This window comes from Cupressus sempervirens, chromosome 3 (assembly GCF_028749045.1).
Source record: "Cupressus sempervirens isolate cs-2001-9-10 chromosome 3, ASM2874904v1, whole genome shotgun sequence".
NCBI lineage: Eukaryota > Viridiplantae > Streptophyta > Pinopsida > Cupressales > Cupressaceae > Cupressus > Cupressus sempervirens.
Window position 1 is genome coordinate 829,727,896 of NC_143120.1, and position 25,342 is coordinate 829,753,237.

Genomic DNA, 25,342 nt, shown 5'->3' on the forward strand with positions numbered 1-25,342 from the left:
TCTTTTTTTAAGCATTACGTGTTATAGTGAGTAAAAAGTGGGAAAATTCCATTCAAGGGCATAAATGGAGTATAATATAGCATTAAAAGGTCATAATAAGCTTTTAAACCTATTTAGGGTGTCAGGGAAGTATGAGAAATCATAAAATGCAAAAAGTGTAAAATTGTCAAGAAAAAGTGCTATCAACAATTCATTGCAAATATGACAAAGTGTAGAAGGTGAATATTCATTCATCTTGTTTGAACTTATTAGGGAGGTGAAAGGTCTTCATTTTGGATATAAAGAAATGCAATCTCATTTGGAGAGATAGTATAGAGAAGGAGAGGAGATAAGGAGTAGAAGCATGCATATTATGATAATTTTTGTATCATATAAGTCTATTTTGTTTTGTGGAAATCTACACATTTTGGTATTTGTTTGTAGCCTTATGTTCTTCTTTGATATTCCATGGTTAAAGTGATTTTTGAGCTTCCTTGTGAATAGTAATGAATGCGTGGACTAAGTTCAATGCATCATAAAACCTCTACCATCATTAGTTAAGGGTATAACCCTCTGTATTCAAAGTTTGAAACAAAAAATTACTTACATTCTCATGTTAATCAATCTCAATACCTGCATACTTCTATTGTGTAAAGGTTGGGGGAGACTTAAAGAATTCTTTTAGTTTCTTTAAATGACCATCTTAGGAGATGGAACCATTCTTTTGTTCCCTATCTACCCAAACAACAGGGTTAACAATTTAGTTCCCTGCATTCACTAGATAAACAATAGAACACTTGTAGTTTTGGGATTAATTTTCCATAGCAGCTGCATATGGTGTTTGTGTGAGGATTGGAAAAGATTTGAAAGTTTTGTTGGGTATTTTAATTGCCATTTTATCAAATTGACTCACAACCTTTACTCCTTGTATTAGAAGATGACATGAACCAACATATTCATTGTTGTTGTATGTAAAAGAATTGTGATTCAGCATTCAATAAAATTGTGGCAGTTGTTTGGTTGGAGTGACATGTATCTGGAAAACTATTAGAGTGTAGAAGAACCATTTTGAAGAATGGAACCAAAGAGATATAGGAATTAGAGAGACAGTTATCATATGCAATAGGAAATATTCATTATGACATGGGTTTGGAATTCTATCATTTACCAATGAATGGAAACTTGAAAGCTAGAAGTTGATATTGTTTTTGAAAAGGTAATTTTTTATGGAACTTTATTGGTTCTTATTTTTGGAGAGTAAGTGAGTTTAGAGAGAACAGATGTGTTGTTAGGCTTCTCTATTTAGACTAAGGCCTATAGATTGTTTATTTGATTGAATAGTTGGAATCTAAAATTTTGGAATTGGAGAATGTGTAGTTAAGGGTATTAGAATCTATTTTTAGTTTGAGAAGTGTTTTAAAGAAGTTGAGGTCTTAACCTACATTCCAAGGTAGGCTATAAGGTAGAGTAGTTTGTGTTGGTGTTTTGAATCCCATTAAGATGTGTACAACCATTGCATATTAGAATCTCTTTATTGGAAATGAATTAAGCCTTGGGGAATTAATTTGAACTATGGTGTTGATAAAGATCTTGGAGGGTGTAAGGTGATGGAGGTGTTGGGTATCGTGTGAGTTCATTGTTTTGGTATTGAAAAGCATTAGGTAGGGATAGGTGGAATAGGTGAGAGTGGCATAAGGAATAGATCATTCACCTTCTCTCTAACCTTGGAGAATCCTAAGTGATAGCATATGATATGCTTGGTTGGCTTGGAAGAAGCCTTAGTGAAAGAGTTAGTAAGTAAAAACATTGGTTACCACCTTCATACTTGCATCAAGTAGGCAAGGTAATTGAGACAGGAGGGGCAAATCAGGAACCAATAAATTTTTATCTCACTTCACTAATTAATGCTTCATATAATACTTTGATCTAAATGCATTTATGAAAAAATGAAAGAAAATAAACATTCATAAAAATTTGACATAAGATATGGTTATCCAGAAATCTTCTAGTTAGAGAGTAAAACTAGGGTGGAGATGATACCCACAAGCTTTAGTATTGTAGTATAAAGTTAACCTGTTAAGGCTTATAATTGACCACTTCTGGTGATCTGGCCTGTTAGGAGCAATAAGGACCATGAGGTCCACCTTGTCAAAGGATTTACAAACATACAATGAAGTATACACTTGGTTAGGAGATTTAGCAAAAGATTGTTAAATCTATCCTATTAAAGTATTTGGTTGATGCACCTATTAGAATGAACTAGTGGTTGATCTTTGATCTACAACTCTGATTTTTTGGTTGGGATTCCTTGTGTTACAGTGATCAACTAACTATGATAGCTAATACTTTTTTATTCCTTATACTGCTTGTAGTCTTCTTCAATTTGCACTTCTTCTCATCATATCTTCACATGTCTTATTTGGATATGATACAATGCACTACATAAATTCCAATCCAAATCACAACTTACTAGAGTCGACTACAATACCAATTTCATCATAATCCACAAAGTTAGACCAACTACTATAACTCAGGTTTTGAAGACAAACTCAGTGATGTTCTTATACATAGAAAACATTGCCAACACTTGAAAATCTTTGGTACTCAAATGAAATTGAAGCTTGGTCCATACTAATCACTTCCAAGTAGCTTGAACTCAATCAGCACTATGTGACTTGATGAACTCTGAGAAACTTGGTAGGAACTAGATCACTTGGTTGACACTAAATGACTCGGTCAACACTAGATCCATTTTGTTAACTCTAAGAGCTCAATAGATACTATTGGACTTAGTTAACACTGTAGAGCTCAGTTAACACTATAATCTTCTTCACTTCCATTGATTGGCTTGGTAACCTCTTCTATGCTTGGTTTGCATTCAACTTTTTCTCTAAAGCTTGGTTAACACTATGTAGCTTGGTAGACATTGCAAACTGACTACTTAGCTTACGAAAAGCTAAATCACTTGGTTAACATTGTAAACTAAATGACAAGCTCGGTAGCAATTGTAGAGCTAAGTAACAATGTGACCAATTGACTAAATATTGAGTCATTGATAGACAATTTGACCTTTATGTCAACAATATCCACCTTTGGCATTAGTAATAAAAACACTTATCAAAACCAAAATATAATCAATCAAAAATGTAAATCAAACTTCCTTTGCCAATATTTTGTGTCTTTGACTCAGTTTTGCCTTACATTTACTATAGCTTGGTAACATACTCTATTTTTCTGATTTTTCAAAATTGCTTTTGTAAAGGTGTTTTCTTATCTTATATTCATACTACAATATACTTCTCGCCCATACATATATCCTCTATTCTTATACATATACACTTCTCCCCCTTTTGACATAAATGCCAAAGGTGTATAATATCTATATGTTAATACAAAAATGTGGCAAGAATTCATAATTCGTCTTTATAATAAGTACCATTTTCTTGTTCCAATTATCTTGTAGCACCTTACTTGCATGTAATGCAATCTAAACTTTTTCTGATAATTCCATCATGTGATCAGCTATGGAAAAGTTGTTATCATGGATGAGTGTCTTTGCATGTGCAATATAGTTTTGTAATAAATCCATGTTTGGAAGAAATATGCCTTGGATTTTTACAAGTGTGGCCATGATCCTAGCTTCTTCCTTTAATAATTCTACCTACAATTTTTTCAGATATCTGATTTTTGAATAATGTGCAAAACTATGGCTTGGGTCAAGTGATAACTAGTGTGCACTTTCCTTGATGTCTTCATCTATCTTAGAAAAATTTTCCTTCATATCCTTGGTAAAGATAGATTTGTCACTTGACAAATAATGATTCAACATTGTTAACAGATGTTTCTAGTGTACCAAGAATAGTAGCTAACTCTACTTGGTCTATTGCAATTCTTTGTGCAACTTGTTCTAAAAATCTATTTTCAAACTTCTCTTTCTACTCTTTGAAGTAGTTTTTCCTATCCATTGAAGTCTTCATTGAATATGTGGGAAATATTTGCTAATTGGTCCAAAATAGGTTGTGTGCCATCAACCTCAATACTTAAAGCATAAAAAAATATGCTCTTTATGTCTTCAAAGATTTGATTCTCTTTCTTCTATTCTTTTCTAAGCTTCTAATTCTTAGCTCTCTTCTTCACTAAGTCACCCATGGTGTTCATTTGATCAAGAGTGAGAGTAGAGATATCCCAATTTAGAATAACTATATCCTCATCCATATCAATTATTTCAGCTTCTTTTTTGTTTTCCTTCAGAATGGTGGACATAATTTACTTCCCCTTGTCTAGGGCTTCAGTACTTGGTTGAGACTATTTCTCAACTATCATTGTACTTGCTATATTTGGAATAGAAGTAATAGTTGAAAATGATGGACTAGCAAAAAAAGTTGAAATGACACTATTAACATGAATGCCATGTTGTTGCTCGGTCAAGCTTGATGATGGAGGACCTTGCTACTTGACAGATGAAGTGTTGGGCACTTCTATCATTGTGACTTTTAGATGAATAGATTCAGAGCTTGGTTTGATGCTTGGTGTAGCAACTTTATCCACAACCAACTCGCTAGAAGCTATCTCTAAGCCAGATTGTAGTAAGGTTGTGCTCAGAGAGTGAGGAAATGAGTCCATGACTACTACTACAATTTTCTTTGCATGAGTCTCCTCAATACCTTGTATCTCTAGAAGAATTCATCTAGTAGCTTCTAGTTCTACCTCCTCATCATCTAGATTGACATGATCAAGTTCATCATCTTTTATTTCTATGTCTTCTTCATTATCTTCTTCATCTTTGCCTTCAACATTAACAATAGAATCACTGGGTTGATTTAACTAATAAATGTTTTTCTATGTTGTTGTAGCTGCCTTCACAACATATTGTATGTCTTTTAACAATATCATACATGTGCTCATCTTGAGAGTGAACTTTATATCATTTTCCTTCAATGATGCTTTCATCTCCTTATTACTAAGATTTGGCATTAATTACCTCAAGGTTTGTTCATAGATATCCATGACAGTTCTTTGTACATTTTCCGATCTTGTCTTTATTAGCTACATATGTTCATTAGGTATCTATTGCACAAGCTCATCTGGAGAGTACTTCCATTTTCCTAGCTTGGTCATAATAACATCCTCAATCTGCCTTTTCTCAGCCACATTCCTTGTCTCATACTTGAGGAATTCAAAGTTTTCCATGCCAGATCCTTCCTCTATTTTTTAAATCTTTCTCGAAGTGTAGGTGTAGATATTTTGAAGATTATTTGCTTAGCTTCATCTTCACCTAACTTCAATTTCTTTCTTGACTTGGCTTCCTTTCTAGTTAACACAATAGGGGATGACTTGGTAGGTCTCATTATGATAACTTTTCCTTTCTTCCTTAGAGGCTCTTCTTCCTTGGATTTTTCTTCTTCTTCTTCTTCTTCTTCTTCATCTTTCACATCATCTTCTTCAATGTCATCACTTTTTTCCTTGGTAAGAATTAGGAACCTTCTTGATTAGTTTCTTTCAATATCTTTTTTACTCTTTTTCTTCCTTTATTGACTTCTTGAGGTAACTTAATCTCAAGCTCTATTATTTCCTTAGCTTGATCATAGGTGCTGAAGTATGTAGCTTTAGGATCTAGAGGCTCATTCAAAAAATCCTCTATGACAACCTTGGTGTCATCAATACTAACTTTATACTCTAGAGGCTTAACCCATGCCACTCCAGGTCTGAATCCTTGAATGTACACTTTTTCATAGTCCACCATGAAATAGATATCATCCTTGTAATCTTCAACCCATTTCATGGGGATCCTATATCTATTATTCATCTTCTCCTTCAATTTTTCAACGTACTTATCCATGATACTTTCAAAAAATTTACCCATCTTTTCTATATACTCATTAATTTGATACAAAATAGGAACATCTTTCCTCCAAACTATTGTACCTTTGTAAGGGAAGAATTTTTGAAAAAAATAAAAAGAAAACATGTAAGAAGGGATCCAAACTTACATAGGTTATTCTTTGATTCTCTAATGCTTTCTATATTCTTGTTGAGCTAGTTCAATAGTAACTCGACAAGGTTGAATGATAGGTTGTTCTTTATGACCTTTTAAGAAAGATTAATAGCTTCACATGATACAATATTTAAGCTTCTTGAACTATAAATCTTATGTGCACTAATGTGAACAAAAAATTTGAATTCCATGTTAGTTACATGGCTAATCTTCATTCCTCTTCCATCCCACTTGGCAAGAGTTCCCTTTTCTAGTTTGACCCGACCTAGGGTTTTGGTTGTCTTTAATTTATTAAGCACTGGGAACCTAATGATTCTATAGATCATTTTCTTTATTTTCTAAATAGGTTGCTGCAACCATAACTATCCACTATGTACATGGCTTAGAATACATCGCATCCATTTGACCTAGAATTCTCTTGGCATAAGTAATATGTGTGTCAAGCCCTTGGTTTCCAAATGTTGATTTTCAGGTTTTATGCACCATTCACACATAATTTGCAAAATACTTCATTCATTTCTAGGGTTTCAAGTTCCTAGATTGAGCAATGATAAAAAGAATGGATGTCATACACGAGTAAAATCTTAGGCAAAATTTGTGATTGTGAACTAGTTGGGTCAAGTGCCTCTACAATCGCTAGATTCAACTTAACATTTGGTGTCTTGCAATCAACTCCTTGAAACAACATTTTAGACCCTTTCTTGTTTTTTCTACTAGAATATGCCATTGCTTGGTAGGGTTTTACTAAAAACTTTGAAAAAATTCAACAACAAGTACTCAAATTACACAGGAGCTCTAAATTTTCTCTTCTCAACTAGCTCTAGAAATCCATGATGAAACAATGAATTCAATTTCTTACTTGTAATGAATTTCCCTTTTTCAATCACCATTAATGCTTAGTACATATACTCTCTCGATGGAAGACTATCCTCCACTTGGTTTGGCTTTTAATTCTTAGGATATATTTATAGCTCAGTAGAGTAACCAATAGTTTAGTAGGAACTATCAACTTGGGTCTACAACAATATGTAACTCAACCTTGTTCGGTAAGGTCTTGTGATCTGACCTTCCTTGGTAAGGTCTCCTACTTTTCATTATTCTTGGTGATCTTAGTGCATCTTGAAGGTTGATTAGATCATTCTACTGGCTAGTGTTAGATTTCTTCTTCCAAATCATAGCTCTAGTGATCTCCATAGGGAACCGAGTTGAAGTGTTTGGACCACCCAATTCATTGACTTGGGTGTCATTCACTTCATGATCTTGGTTTGCATTCTCTAGAGATTTTGGTACCCATTTCTGCCTCATTTTCTTTCTGATATTGTCAACTTTGGCTTTTTTTTCATCTTCAATTCTACCTGTGTTCATATAGTTCTTAGCAAGATCTCCAAGTTCTGTACAAATAAAATATATTTTTGTAGTGTCTTTTTTCCTCATATGATGTTTAACACAGTTTTCTCCAATGTTCCCAAATTCACCATAGTAGTGACATCTGGACTATGTATTGTAATCCCATCCAAATATTGCTTTCATAATTTGTTCTATTGGGTTCCACTACATGGTTTTGTATTTTAAAGATTTGTGCCCTTATTTCTTGTAATTATGACATTTACCTTTAAACTTAGGTTTCTCTTTACATTCACTTGCTCTATGACCATGCATATTACAACTGTAACACTTTCCATTGAATTTTTCTTTGCCATTACTCCAAAAAAAAAAATGTATGATATATCATACCACAGCAACTATAAGTAGATCTTTCATTCTTTTGAACTCCTTGTTGAGATGATTAACCTTCTTCTGTGTATCCTATTCCAGCTTTTCCTTTATGTCTATAGTGACTTTGTTCATTCAATTGATTCATTCTTTCCCGAGATTTCATCATTCTTTCATAGGTTGTCTTTTCAATGTTGAGATCATTATGTAGTCTTTCATTCTTTGATCTTAGATTCATAAGTTCTTCATTTGCATTGGTGAATTGATCAATGAAGTCTACTTGTCGAAAGGATAGCTATCGGATTTCATTGTTCTTTTCATCTATCTCTTCTTTGGCTTTGTCTTTTTCTTCCATGACTTCACATAATCTGACTGATTGAATTTCTTGTTCTTTTCTCAGCTTTCTAAGTTCTTAAATATTAGAATTATTTTCTAATAGGTGTTTGATTGCTTCATGATAAACTTCATCTAAATTTATTTCAGGATATGTATCTTCAATTCTTTATTCAATGTAGAGATTTTTATTCATTTGTACTGCAAGATCTTTCCTTCTTTTCAATGATTGAAAGAGTTGCTCCTTGTCTTTCTTTAGTATCCCAATGGCCAATTAAAGATCAAACTTTTCATTGTCAATAGCCTTATCTAACCTATATACCTCCATTGCCTTTGATATTTTCTCAAGCTATTGGACTTCTGACATGAGAACTTGAAATTATTTGATACTAATTGTTGGAAAGATGAGGTAGGCAAGGTTACTAAGAGGGGAGAAGTGAATCAGGAACCAATAAAACTTTATCCCACTTCACTAATTAATCCTTTATATAATATTCTGATCTAATTGCATGTATGAAAGAAGGAAAGCAAATAAACATTCATAACAATTTGACACAAGATATGGTGACCTAGAAACCTTCCAATTAGAAAGTAAAACTAGGGTGGGGATTATACCCACAAGCTTTAGTACTATAGTATAAAGTTAACTTATTAAGGATTACAATTGATGACTTTTGGTGATCTGCTCTATTAAGAGCAATAAGGACTGTGAGGTGCACCTTGTCAAAGGATTTACAAACATACAATGAAGTATGCACTTAGTTAGGAGATTTAGCAAAAGATTGTTAAGTCTACCCTATTATAGGATTTGGCTGATGCACCTATTAGGATGAACCAATGGCTGATTTGTGATCTCCAACTCTAATTTTCTAGTTGAGATTCCTTGCATTACAATGATGACCTGACTATGATAATAATACTTTATTTTCCCTTATACTTCTTGTAGCCTTATTCATTTCACACTTCTTCTTATCATATCTTCATGTGTCTTATTTGGATGTGATACAACGCATTACATGTATACCAATCCAAAGCACAACTTACTAGAGTCAACTATATTACCAATATCATCATAATCCATAAACTTGACCCAACTATTGTAACTCAAGTTCTAAAGAAAAACTTGGTGATGTTCTAATACACGAAAAATACTATCAACACATGGCAATTTGTGGCACTCAATTGAACTTGAAGCTCGGTCCATACTAATCACTTCCAAGTACCTTAAACTTGGTCAACAATGTGTGACTTGTTGAACTCTGAGAAACTAGGTAGCAATTGAATCACTTAGTTGACACTACATGACTCAGTCAATGCTAGATCTACTTTATTAACTCTTAGAGCTTAGTAGATACTATTGGACTCGATGAACATTATAGAGCTCAGTTAACACTACAATATTCTTTACTTCAATTGACTAGCTCGGTAGCCTTTCCTATACTCTCTTTGCAGTGAACTTTGTCTCTAAAGCTTGGTAAACACTATGTAGTTTAGTAGACATTGCAAATTGACTAATTAGCACTAGAACAACCGAATCACTTGGCATACATTACAAACTGAATGATAAGCTAGGTAGCAACTGTAGAGCTTGGTAGAAATGTGACCAATTGACTAAGTGTTGAGTCAATAATAGACAAATTGACCTTTATGTACACAGGTATAACTTTGGGATTATCAATGTTTATATAGGGGCAAAGAAGAAAAATGATTGATTATTACTCTTCACTTATATAGCGACAATGCTAATTGATAAGGGTATGGTAATAATGTCAACTAGCATAGTATCAATGCCAATGGTGGTCGTGTTTTTTGATACAGGTATTCTAGTAGTGCTAACTAACATGGTGGCAGTATTTCTTGACATCATTGTAGCATCAATTTTTATGGTATAAGTATTGAGTGTAAGTACTAAAAATGTGCATAATGGCAGTGTTGAATCATAGAATAGCAATGTCAATTGGTATTATGGGAGATTGATTGTCATGATGGCAGTGTTGACTACTATAATGACAGTGTTTATTAGTATAAATAATAGTTTAGATTCATATAGTGATAGTGCTAGCATCTAATGAGTTTGGTTATGGCATTAGTTTTGTGTTAATGAATGACCATTCTTGTAGAAGTACAATATTTACATGATTTATGGGATTATATAAATGAATGATGTTCATAATTCCATGAAAATGTTGAAGTGGAGAGCTGATGTGTTTTCTAATTTGATTCCAGGGGTCCCAATGCTTCTTTTGTAATGAAAGCTTATATCAGAGTCTCAAGTAGAAGAGGCTTGATGACAATCCACTCATTTTAAATAATTCTAGATTTATAAATATGTTATCAAGAAGTGGGATGGAGGCTCCAAAAATATAGCTATTAATATTAGCATAGGGTTTGAGATCCTAGAGTCTGCATTTTTCTTGAAGACAACAAATCATTAAGCAAAAAATATTTCTAATGTTCCCAACTTTAATAAGGTATTTTAAATTAATTAATGGCCCTAGAATTGAATTAATATTATAAATGAGTCTTTAATTAATTAATAAAGTGGAACATTTTTTATTTTATTATTGCTAATGTTGTTAGCCATGTTAGACCATTTGTAGTCCTTAGGGAAGTTCCCCATAAAGCATATTTAAAGTCATGTCTATTGTAGTTATAGGTATGTGATTTGGAATGTAATGCTTTTATTTTAAATTGTTGGTGGAGTTCTTTTCTTCCATTTTAAAGGTATAATATCATCCCTATTTTTTTCTATAGTTTTTGTAGTAATGACTCCTCACACTACTCTAGTTCTATCTTCGTCCAAAATTGTTATAATTTAAAATTGCACTATCATTATTAATCTAAACATCTCTTTCATGTACGTTCCAATACATTTTATAGTCTTGATTTTCTTTCTATATAATATTGGTGTTTTTGAAATATATGTGGTGGAAAAATATTTGTTTGTACAAATATTGAAACCAAAATACTTTAGTAGATTGCCATAACTATTGTATTTGCCTAGTATGGAGCTAGTACTAAGCTAGTATGAATATAGTATAAAGGTAGTACAAAGTTATAATTGACAAAAATCCTCTATAGTAGAAGATTTTGAATCATATTTGTCATTTATAGAAATTCATGAGCCAAATCCCAAAGAAGAAAAATATCTCTATTGATAAGTTAAGTCTATAGATAAATAGGTAAAGATAAAAGATAAATAGAGAACGCTTATCGGATAACAAAATACACTATAGGTAAAAGAAATTAGGAGAATATTATCAAAAGACTAGAGAATTATTGGTACAAAATAGGGTTAGTTCACTATTCAATAACTGACATAGTTATTTGTAAATAGTAAAATGAATAAATATATTAGAGTAGGGATAGTTTACTAAAAATAGATGTGTGATCATTAGGGGGAGAGTTTTAGTGAATATTGACAATAGATGAAATATAATACATAGTAGAGAGAATTATATGAAATTATTTATAAGTAGTTTTAAAATATTAAGTGTTGAGTTTGAGAAAATTCCAATGAATGGAAATCAATTTAGTTTTATCAAGACTAACTGAGTAGTCCATTTAAGATCAACACCTAAATTCAAAACATATTATGGAATATTTGAGAGGAATTTTTTTGGAACCCTAATTAGGATTAGTAAGTCATTAAATATTAAGGAAAATTTGAAATAAATAAGGACATAATAACAAAGAGAGATAAAAGAAGATGTCGAGAAAGAAGAATTATCAATTCGTGAAGTGATCATTGAGAAGAGCAACTATAGAGAAGATGAAGAACGTAAGGGATTTAACAAGATTTTGGAGAAATAAAATATAAATCAAAACTCTTGTTGATTTATCCTCATAGATTAGCAATGAGATTGTGAAATCCTTTAACCAAGTAGTTCTTAACAAGAATGGAAGTCTATTGACTATTAGGAAATCTCCTAACAAGCTGAAAACTGTATAAGTGGGATACAATCTCTTAATAGAGTAGTCTCTAATATGGTTTTAGATACTTCTAGAAGGGTATTAGGCACTCCTTAAAGGGTGAAGTTATTTAGAAGATGATACTAAGTTTTAAGTTATTAATTAGGCAACATAGAATTGTAATGATGAGTTGTTAGTACTATCCCCACTAACAGATTTCCCTATAACAAAGGGTTTTCTATGAGACCAATAAATTGTGTTACATGTTACATGTGTGAATTTTCATATCACGAGTTTATTGTTTAAATACTTCTCAATAAGGATACAATTATATCCATAAATACATAGGTAAAGAAAAAAGGTAAATTGAGAAGCCTTACTGGAGAACATAAGACACTATTGATAAAAGAAACTAGGAGAATGCCATCAAAATACTAGAGCAATATTAGTATAAAGGAAATTTAGGTCACTATAAAATAACTGATACATCTATGCATAAATAATAAATTCAACAAATAGATTAAAACTAGGAATAGTTTGGTAAAATATATGTCTAAACATCAAGGAGAGAGATTCAATGAATTTGGACAACAAATTAAATATAGTATATAAGGTAGATAATAAGAGGAAATTTAGTCTATAAATAGATTTGAAAATTTGAACTGTTGAAATCAAGGAAGGTTTAATGAATGGAAATAAAGTCAAGTTTATCATAAATGATAGCAATATTTATGGTCAGCACTTAAAGTCAAAATGTATTATCAAAGATTCAAGAGGAATTATGTTAGAACCCTATTTAGGTTTAGGAAAGAATGAAAGATAGTGATTGATTGAGAGAGAGAGAGAGAGAGAGAGAGAGAGAGAGAGAGAGAGAGAGAGAGAGAGAGAGAGAGAGAGAGAGAGAGAGAGAGAGAGAGAGAGAGATATTGATTTGTGTAGAGATCATACAACAAAGGAGAAAATTAAAGCATCTTACAAGATTTTAGAGAAAGATTACATAGGTCTTCTTCTTTTTTTATTCATTTAAACTATTTAGTAATAAGATTGTAAAATTATTTAATCAAGTAGTACTTAATTCAAGTAAAAGTATTTTAAATATTTGTAAATCCTCTTACAAGGTCAACACTACATAAGTGGGATAAAATGTGTTGCTACGGTAGTCTCTAATAGGCTGAAGTCATTAGTCACTCCTAATAGGGTGAAGTCATGTATAAAAAGATATTATTGTAATCTCTTAATTTGGAACCTTATTACTGAAGTTATGGGTTTTTTATACTATCCCTACTATAGTTTTTTTTTTCTTGAACTAAGGGTTTTTTTTATGACCAAAATAATATGCTATTTTTACATGTGTGAATGTCCATGTTATTAGTTTTTTTTAGTTCTCAATATTAGGTAACATAGCACAAGGAAGGAGGACCCAATAACTACTCTTAAAATACCCTTGCTAGAGTTAAACATGGAAGCCAACACAATATTTGAGAAACCACAAGAAAATATCTAGATTTCAATGTACATATGATGAGACAATCTCCATTCAACATGTCAAGAAAAAGGCCTACCTAGTTGCAGCCACATGCATTCAAAATGAAAGCTTCAATCTTGTAATCTTAGAAATATAGACCCAAATTCATATTCTCTTCCTTCTATCTAACTTCATTCTACTTTCCCTAATCCTAGATCTCAGATTATATAGCCGACAAGAACACAAGTCATCTTGTTAGGCAATTTATTACAAAATATAGGTCTTAGTCCAAAGGAGAAATCAGTGAACTCAAAATCTAGAAAACTAACATCTAGGAGGACAAACATAGGTCCACACGTAATTCGAGAATAAAATACCAAGGTTGCATAAACCCTTGACATCATACCTAACCCTACCAAAGACAAACCTACACATTACTTGAGATGCTAGAAAACAAGAAAAACTCGAACAAAGAGAAGGATAACTCCTACATATGATGGAATTGAGTTCCAAATATGTAACAATAGGATCCATGATGGGTCAAAATTAAGGAGCCAAATGCCTTGAAATAAAGAATAAAATTAGAAAAGGTCATCCAAAAAATAATAGACAAGAACAACACATAGGAAATATGTGTGGTTGATGAAAGACTTTCAAAGTACCAAAGGTGCTCTTGCATCAGACACCTAGGGTAAATATGAACTAATGTCCTCATCAAGAGTCCTTGATAGTGTGAGAAGTATCATAAACACCCGACTCATCTCGAGATGTTCAAGAACCATCTTCAAGTAGTTCATTCTATGACTAAACTAAGTATTCTTTGTAATCTTTCCCTCTTGTTCTTTTTCTAAATTTGGTATCAATTTTTTTGTCAATTCCTTCTATCATCTTCTTTGGATAATCAGATTAATTAGTTTTCACTTCACTAGATTCATTGTAATCATAGATGGCTGAAATATTCAAAATAGGTGAAATATCGATATCCTTAGGAAATTTAACTTCAAAATCATTACCTCTACAATGTTTCTTCAAGAGTTTTCAAGACCCAATTATTTTCATCATCACCTTGATATATGTCTAAACTAGAAATATGTTTGTCTTCAAGTGTACCATCACTTCATCTTGAACTTAAAAGTCTTATGTCTTCTCTTCTTATCTTCTCTTTCTTTATGTCTATGAATACTATCACTTAGATTACTCTTCACTTATTCATGCAAATACTTCATAAATTCCACAAATTATTCCTCTTGACCACTATTCTTCACTTCGGTATCCAATTTCCTCAACTCTATAGTTCCTCTAGGACTCATGTCATTAAAAATCTCGAAAGAAGTCTTCTTAGTACTTCTATTCACTAAATTATTACATGAAAACTCTTCTTGTACAAAGCTAATTCCCAATTATAGGGTTTATCTCCAATTAAACATCTCAACAAGTTACCCAAACTTTTTTTCACAACTTCATTTTGTCCATCTATCTGTGAATGAAATGTAGAACTAAACTTAAGCTCAATCTTCAATTTCTTCCAAATTGTTCTCCAAAAATAACAAGTAAAACTTGTATCTTTTTCTAAAACAATGGTCTTATGAAATCCATGGAATCTCATAATCTCTTTCAAAAATTAATATTTTATGTCTACTACATCTGATGTCTCCATTTCATCAAAGATTGAATAATTTCATGAATTTGTCGATCATAGACTAAATATTTTCTATTAGCATCATTCACTTTCTTACCTTAGAAATATATAGGATACTTTCTTCACACAAAACAACACAAATTCTATTCATAGTAGCATCATAATCAACTTGGAAAGGTGGCAACAAAAGCATGGGTAAATTTGAGACCTTTTCTTTTAATATTTTAAAGCTTCTATTTTCTCCATGTTTCCATCTAAATATTTCCGTTTTATTAATCCCATTGTTTCTATCATCACAATGTACATATTGAACTAAAATTTGTAAAAACTTCCTATAGAAACTTGCCATGTCATGAAATATCATAACTTCTCCAAAATTCTCAAGTTGGCTACTAAATTTTAGATTTTACCTTTTTAGATCCAACTTTATGTTGGAATACTTTAGAATAATTAAGAGGTGGGTGATTCAGTTATCCAAGATCCAAATATACAAATTAAACTTTGCAATACTACAACTTGCCCTTATGAATGCCTTGACCATTCAATATCTTAAACATATATACATATTGTTGTTCTATGTCAAAATAACTTTGCAGAAATGTAAACATGAAAAACCAAAAAAATAAATCACACATTTTTACACAAGTATTTTACATGGAAATCAAATTTGGGAAAAACCACTAGTAACATGCTACCAATTTTTTACTCTTCTGAAGTGATCTCTGTGAGTAGCCATCCCTATTAAAGGTTACAATGCATACTATTAAATGTGATTTGGTTAAAGAATTTTAATCACCTTATTACAAGTGAGCCTTGTAAGAGGACTTTAGAACGTTCCATTAGAATTTTTTCATGTTAAAGACTATTAGGTCAACCTTAATCCAAAGGATTTATCCAAATTAATACAATTGTTAGAGTAGGATTAGGACTTGATCTAGCAACAATTACAATTCACTTGCAGATTATAGATCTCACATTCAGTCCTCCATTTTACTTAGCTTTCATCATCTTAATCTCTAACAAGTTGTTCGCCCTTCAAGCATTCATCCTCTTAAGAGTTCTTTCTTTTCATGCCAATTGCATACTCTTCTATTCAACCACCATATGAAATGATACCCTAGACTTCTTGTCTTCCTTAGATTCTCGCACATGACAACTATTTCTTTTGGGCTGCTATCTCTATAAATAGAGAATTTAGATCTTTTGGCACTTAACCTCAATTGTCTATTCTAGGGTTAGGTAAGATTCAATGAATCTACCCACATTTCCATTTTATCCCTTCTAGAAATTTCTTCTACAATCCTCTTTGAATTTTCCTCAAAATGGTTTATCTTGAATTTTGTGCCACCAGCTTACCATAGAAATATTCCACACACTTCACACAATTCAACAAATTAACTTTGTAAGCTCAAATTTGTTAAAACTTTGATCTAACACATTTTGCAAGGACTCGGCAATAACACTTTGTTTGCTTGAAAAGCACTTTTTTCTAATACTCAGCCAACACTTGGTTGCTTAGAATCCACTAGATCTTTGCTAATGCACAACACGTACTAACTATCTTTACTGGGCACCAATTAGGTTTTACTTTCTTGGCTCATGATAACTTTCTTCACTCACCACATACTAAATTTTTCTACTTGGCTTCAACTATTTTCTGCTTGGCCTGCACTAACTTTTCTCAAGTTGAACTATTTTCTTGGTCAAGCTTGGTAGACACTTTTCTTTACTTATCCTCTTTCAAGTCTTTTCTTAAGTATACTTTAATTATATCCTATTATGAGTGAGCCTTGTTGGAGGACTTTAGAGAATTCCATTAGAATGTCACCCTGTTAAAGGATTTACTAATGACTATTAGGTCAACCTTAATCCAAAGAATTTATCTAAACTGATATGATTGTTAGAGAGTACCAGTAGGACTTGATCTGACAACAATTGCAACTTGCTTGCAGATTATAGATCTCACATTCAGTCCTCTATTCTACTTGGCTTTCATCCTCTTTGTCTTTGATATATTATTCACCCTTGAAGCATTCATCCTCTTAAGCCTTCTTTCTTTAAGAAATACCCTATACTTCTTGTCTTCCTTAGGTTCTTACACATGACAATTGTTTCTTCTGGCCTATTGTTCTTTTGCTTAATCTCAATCGTCCATTGTAGGATTATGTAAGATTCAATGAATCTACTAACTTTTCTATTTTATCCCTTCTATAAATTTTCTCTACAATCCTATTTGAATTTTCCTCAAAATGGTTTATCTTGAATTTTGTGCCACCAACTCATCATAGAAATCTTCCACACACTTCACACAATTCAAGAGATTAACTTTGTTACCTTAGTTTCTTTAATTTTTTGATTAAACACTTTTTTTGGCACTCAGTAATAACACTCTATTTGTTCAGAAAACACTATGTCCTAATGCTTGGCCCAAACTAGGTTGCTCAACATCCATTGGGTTTCTTAGCATGCATTGGGTCTTTACTGGTTCTCGACACATACTAACTATCTTCACTCGACACAAACTATAGTTTACTTTCTTGGCTCATACTAACTTTCTTCACTCAACACATACTGAACTTTGTTGCTCAAATTCAACTATTTTCTTCTTAGCCTACACTAAATTTTCTTGGCTTGCACTATTTTCTCAATTAGTCTTAGCATACACTTTCCTTTACTAATCCACCTTCAAGTCTTTTCTCAATTATACTTTCATTATAGCCTTAAGTAGATAAACAATACTATATCATCAATGTCTTACTTGGTCTTAGTGCTCCTTTCATATGCCAAATAACTCAACCTTTCTTTAGGTTCTCTTATTATCCTATATTTTCAAATCCTCTTCATCAATCAAACACATGATAGCATTTAGACCAAAGTAAGAAATTGTCTCACCAAAAACTAGTAGGTTTGACATTATTGACAAAATAATGATTCTTTCATGATAATTTCATCAATCTTCTTCACTTTGAAACAATCTCATTTCAACACTTTAGTCTATCAATAGAAATCAAAAAGCCTTGGTACACAATCTACTCCTTCATAAAAGAATATTTCTTCAAGTTTATCAATTAAACTTCTCTTGATTTAGTTTCATCAACACTTGTTTGATATGCACTAGGTATTCCTCTTTAGCAGGTTACTATAGATTAGTATCTCATCAAGATATACAATCACAAATATACCCAAGAATTTATTCATAACCTCATTCATGAACATCATTAAAGTAATAGGTGGGTTAGTTAAAAAAAAAGGCACAATCAACAATTCATACAAACCTTCGTTTTTATTAAAATTTCTTTTCTACTCATCATCTTCTCTAATCTTTATATGATGATAGCCACTTGAAAACTCAATCCTTCTAAAATTATTTTCTCTAGTCAAATGATCGATAATGTCATCTATTCTAGATAAAGAAACTCATACTTTACTATTATTATATTTATACATGTAGACTCAGTGTACATTTTCTATTCTTAATTCTTTTTGGGTGTTAATACATTGAGTATGGCACAAGGACTCAAACTTTCTCTTGCCAAATATTTCTCAATTTATTCTTGTACTTGTCTATTCAATTCTTTTTTATTTATGAGTTTTAGTTTGTGAGGCACTTTATTAGGCAAACTAGCTCCAAGTATAAAATCTATACAATGATAAATAATTCTTACAAGGGGTAATCCATTAGGTATATTATCATAAATGATATCTTGAAATTCATTGAAAAGGATCTAACCTCAAGTGCATGCTCAAGTTAATCATGTTTCTAGGTCTTCCTAGAGATCAAAGAAAAGAAAAAAACCCATATTGATTTGTATATTGTTGTCTAATACAAAGTAGTTTTCTATGAAATTAAGAATGTTTAGAAATTGGTTTTTAATTTCTTAACGAAATCTAAAATGTTTTATAGAGTTCAATTGGACTCTATATTTGATCTTGTATTTAATTGTCAACTTTAATTTACACATTTATATTAAAAATATTCTTGACTCATTGAGGTACCTTTCATACCTATGAATCCTGTGAACATGTTTATTAAATCTTTTGAATGGCTAGAAAGATATAAATAAAAACTATTTTAATGTGACCTTACTCCCATGTGCTTAAAATATTGGAAAATTTCAAATTAAGAAAAATATACATTTTGAATATTAAAAAAAAAAACTAAAATATTTAGCAACAATTTATGGCATCAAAATTGTCACTAGAGAGATACCAGTGCTTGATTCATTGTGCTTGTGCCCACTAATTTGCATTTTTAGTTTTTGTAGATTTAATTAAAATAAATCTAAAATTTAGTATTTTTAAGATTTAGTTAACAAATATATAGTTCAATTCATAAATTAGAGTTGAAATTATTATTAAAAAAGTGTTAATAACATTTCAAAATATATAAAATAGCCATTTATCTATATACCACAAAAAAAATCAGAAGTTGAATCCAAAACCTAGATAATATAAATAGAATTCTGAAATAGGATTTGGGACGCTCTATGCATAATACATGTTCTTTGTCTAACATAGGGAACCATTTGTGTAGGTGAGAGCACCTCGAGTTGCAGTGGTAGAGACCAAAATTGGAATAATTGTTATGTTATCATTTATATAAAACTTATTTTTAAACTCAAAATTCCTAACCTACTGCAGAGATATTTATTAACAATGTAGAGTTTCATATCATTTGGTTGATGAAGAGAACTTGAAACGAAGAGATATTAGGGTGAGCTAGTAATATTGTTGAGTGATGAGAAGTTAAGTATTAGTAAATTACAAGGGGATCTTGATAAGTTACTCCTTGACAAGATAATGTATTATTCAATCAATACACGTAGTAAAGAAGAGAGTTTGTTGAAGGTTATAGTTCAAAATGACAAGCTTGATCGAGTATCAATGTTGGTTGGTCAATAAAAGGGTTGAAGCATAAGATTAATTAACTTATCTATAAGCCGAATAAAATAGTTCAAGTCGAGTGATGGTCATTTCTATGAAAATGTATGAGAAAGTATTAGTAGATACTAGGTATAGTAATGGCCAAGTGACCCTATTAATGCTAAGAGATAACATATAGTGTATGTTGAGCTACACAGTAATGACCAAGAAGAATAACACAATGATTTTTGAGTAACAAAAAAAGTTAAAGTTTCTAAAAGAATTGAATTTTAGGGTAACAATGTTAGAAATTTGGATTAGTTAAAGAATGTGGATGATAAGGATTGATGAGTTGGCATATTTAACACATGAGGAGTTTTGTTACACAATCAAAAGCAAGGATTCGATCAGAAGTTTATAGAAGAATGAGAATAAAATAGTCAAAGGATTTGATGAATCTCACCTAACCCTAAGATCAAAAATGGTGTTTAAGTGGATAAAGATAAAAATTACCTATTTAAGGAGTTATAGGAAATGTTTTCTAAGGTTGGTTCATTGTTTTTCAGGATCTTAAGAAAAGTATTTGAAGAGAAGATAAGCCTAGATGAAGTGTGATTGCTTGATGGAATATCAACTAGATCAATGTTGAAGATAATAATGAAGACTAGTCAATGAACCTACATATGAGTAAATAGGGATTATAATTTTCAAAGTAAGTTGTAATCCACAGATCAAACCCTTTTATTACAATATAATCATTGTATCAGTCAAAATCCTTTAATAAAGGTTGACCTAATAGTCATTTTGTAAATCCTTTAATCAAGGTGGCATTCTAATGGAATGATCCTAAGTGCACTAGCAAGGCCACTCATAGAAGGGTGAGTAAATAATTTAATAGGGTCAAATTTAAGAGTGTGTTGTATAACCTTTAATAGGGGTGGATCTTAACTAAGCTCACTTTAGAAGAGTGAACAATTAGTAGCATGTTGGTAGTTTTTCCTAGATTGGGTTTCCATGTGAAATCCTTTTGCTAAAGTGTTATTGAGATGTGTGGATGTTATTGTTGTGTATTCTATATTTTAGAGTAGTTTATTTATTGGTAGTTGATGTATATAGGAAACAAAGAGTTAAGAAATTGCATGAAAAGTTTATTTGTTGGTGATATGCTATATAGACTGAGTGGGTATCTAAGATTGATTAAGTTGTTTGAAGTTAGTAAAAGTTGAATTGCTACATATGGACATGAGGATAAGAGATGCACCCTTGATTAGTTATTCTAAGTCATTATAACAATTAGTATTAGAGCATTGGTGCTTGTAATAAGAGTTTGAAGGAATCAAGCCAAAGATCAACATGTACAAGAGAAGGGTACCTAAGCCTAATAAGGAGAACTTTCCAGCATGGAAAATACTAATGATATTTTACTTATCTAATATTGGGAATTCTACAACATACTATCTTGAATATGAATAAATTGAGGTACCAAGAACTATAATATTTGAAAAAATAAAAGAAAAGCAAGAGCACAACTAAATGATTATTGAACTTGCACCAGTCGTGAGTTATTCATAATCTGATGTTGTGAAGGATTGCAATACTAAAAAGAAAATGTGGAATAAGTTGGCACAAATCCATGGAGGAGACAAAAATGTATTGAGATCTAATGTATAGAGCTTGAGGTCAAAAATTAATAAAGAAAGAAGGTGAGACAATTACATAGTATTGTGGTCAAATCAAAGAAGTCGTGAATGCTATCAACAGAGATGGAGGCAACATATTTAATGAGACTATGATAAGTAAGTTATTGATTTTATTTCCTATCTATACAATTAGAGTATCTTAAATTAAAGAATTGAGATTGAAACCTAGTAACAATCTGACATTGGATAGTCTAATTAGTAGACTGGCTACTTTTGAATTGTAAAAGTTTTATAGTTATACTCGTATTAGTATTGAATCTTCATTCAAAGAAAAACTAACCCTTGATGGATAAAAGAAAAAGAAGAAGATAGAGTATGTAGAAAGTAACCGTGAATCTGATGATGACCTTGATGAACTTGAAGCATTATTGGCTAGGAGACTAGCAAGAGGGAGAACCAAATACAAAGGTAAACTTCCTTTTGTCTATTTTACATGTAATGAAGTTGGTCATATTACAACAAGGTATTCTAAAAAAGATGATAAAGAAGAAAGAAAATATTTAGAATATAGATGAAGGAGAGAAAATAGAGATAGCTGAGGTAACAAAGTTTACAAAGACTACAAGGATAAAGATAATAAACCTTGTTACATTTCTAAAGAAGATGGTTTTGATAGTAACTCTCATGATCATGAAGAAGAAGTTATTTATGTTGCAATGGAGGATAATTCTGATGAAGATGAGAAAATTGCATTGATCTCACAGGTGAGTAAAAATATAGATGGACCATTGGTAGTGGTTGCTCACATCCTATGACTAGTGTTACAAGTAAGTTTGAGAAGCTAGAACATTATCATGGAAGTAGTGTTAAGTTTGGTAATGGGGTATGTGTAGGATCATGGTGGGAAAAACTATGGCCTTAAGTGGCAATGAAATTTCAGGACATGAATGTTAGTCAACTTGATGTGAGATATTGAAATAGTTATGAATCTTATATAAAAAATTATAACAATAGAATATGTAGAAAAATTAAATATAGTTTCTAAAATACTATATTTAATTTGATTGGTCAAATTTGAGGATTTCAATGCAAAATTACAAAAATTTCAAAAAAAATAGAAAGTAGGTGTATTTCTAACCACACTAATAATAACCAAATGATATATTTTTTAACCTTTTAAATATAATAAGTAGATTCATACCTAGATGTGATGCATATTTTTTTGTAATTTAATTCCAAGTAAATAATTAATTTTGAATTTTCTACTACAAAAGTTTTTAGAGTAAAATTTTTTGTTTTTTCTTACCACCTTAACTCATTCAAAAATATACAAATTATTATTTTTTTAAATCATGCTAGGAAAATCATAAAATGTGAGGCATCTTTCAGATTTTTTAAAGGTTATACCAATTGAAAGTTGTAACATTCTTTCAATCTATATGTTAATCAACACTTTATATGTAACTCCACTTTTAAAATTAACTCATAATTACTTACTAAAATGATAATTTGAAAGAGATTATATTGAAAGATAGCTAATAATATCCTTAAGAAACCCTTTTCATTTCATCAAATTTAGATGGAAAGTGATTTATTTTCATATTACTACTTTTTGGCATCTCATGATCCTACACATACCCATGATGCACCATGTTATGTGAAATGTAAAGGATCAATTAAATTGAATGAAATGATCAAATGTAAAAATGCAAATTGGTTTGATGGTCTAAAATATATCTTGTTTAGTGTGTCACTATAGATCAGTTTAGGCTACCAAGTTGATTTCTAAAACATTGAGGAAAATATCTATGATGCTATTGGTTAACTAGTTCAAAGTGGAGAAAAAACAACAGGTAACTTGTTCTATATAGGCCTATCTAAAGATACTTTTTTATTCATACAATGTGAATATGTTTGGTTATGGCATAAAAGGTTATGTCATTTGAATTTTGATAGTTTGGTAAGCATTAGCAAGATGAAAAGAGTAAGAGGGTTGCGAAGATTAAGAAAAATTGATAAGGTAATTTGCAAACAATGTTAAATGGGAAAAAATGACAAAGTGTAGTTTCAAGAGAAAGACCTATTCTTCTATTGATATTTTGAAGTTGGTTCATATTGACTTGTGTGGTCCTATTGCAACACAAAGCTATTATGGTGATAAATATTTCATTTTGTTTGTTGATGACTTTTCTAGAATGACTACTATGATATTTCTTAAGGAAAATTTTGATTCATTTCAAATGTTTAAGAGGTACATGGCTAGAGTTGAGAAATATATAAGAAAGAGTCTAATGTTCTTGAGATCAGATAGAGGATGTGAATTCATATCAGATGAGTTCAACATATTTTTCAATTATAAAGGAATCAATAGACACGTGAGTGCACCAAGGATGCCACCAAAAAATGGTATAGCTGAATGAAGGATTACATCGATTATGGACTGTGCAACAATATTGATGATGAGAAACAATATATTTGAGGTGTACTATAGAGGCTATAAGTATTGCAGTTTATACTCTTAATTGACTTCAAGTGAAGAAAAGAACAAATAAAACACCTTTTTAACTCTGGTATGGCTATACATCTAATTTGATTTATTTTAAAGTTTTTTGAAGCAAGTGTTTCATAGTGAAGGATACACGAAAAGGTAAACTTGATGAAAAAAGTGATGAAGGCATATTTATAGGTTATTTCAATAAGAGTAAAGCTTATAAGTGTTTGAATTGAAACACTAACAACATTGTGGAAAGTGCAAATGTTAGAGTTGATGAATTTACAAAGAGAAATGAAGAAGAATACAAGAAAGAACCTAAAGATTATAGGAATGTTTTCTATAGATATGAATGTGAACCTAGCACCTTATGTGAACCAAAGAAGCTAGCTTCCAAGCATCAATAGATGGACACTACCAAGGTTCCAGATAAGAGTTCTTCCAAGAATCGACAGACTGTCAATCATTAGTCTATAGGAACTGAGTTATAGAAACACACTTTTGACCATTAGATAGAAGAAGTTGACTTGTAGCTAGAGATAATTAAAGAAGTTTAACATGAAGAATCTAGTCAACAACAAGAAGAAGAAAGAAGACTTGAACATGTACTGGCAAAGTATGCATCAAGCACCAGATCAAGTCATTAGAGATAAATTTTCAAGAGTCATGACAAGAACAAGATTGAAAGATTATGCATACGTATTATGTGAGTTTGAGCCTAAATCTATCAAAGATGCTCTAAAAAATGAAGATTGAATCAAGACAATGAATGAAGAAATTGAGAAAATTTAGAAGAATAAGACATGGTCATTAGTTCCTAGACCAAATGGACAAGAATGTGATAGGTACTAAATGAGTGTTCAAAAATAAGCTAAATGAGAAAGATGAGGTCACAAGGAACAAGGAAAGATAGGTTTTTAAGGGATATGCACAAGAAGGTGGATTTGAAAATGGAAATTTTGTTTTCTCTAGTTGCAAGGTTGGAAGGAGTGAGAATTTTCCATGCATATGTTGCTTAGAAATGATTCAAAGTGTACCAAATAAATGTTAAATTTATATTTTTGAGTGGAATTCTAGAGAAAGAAGTTTACATTGAACAACCTAAAGGATTTGTTTATCTAAATAGAAAGAATATCTATTTAATTTAGAAAAAGATTTATATGGTTTAAAGAAAGCCTCTAGAGAATGGTATGAAAGGTTACACAATTATTTGGTGAAAATTGGTTTTAAAATTACTAATAATGATAAAAATATCTATCTGAAACGTAAATCTTAAAGTATGATATTGTTAGCAAATCTTTTGCTAATAAAA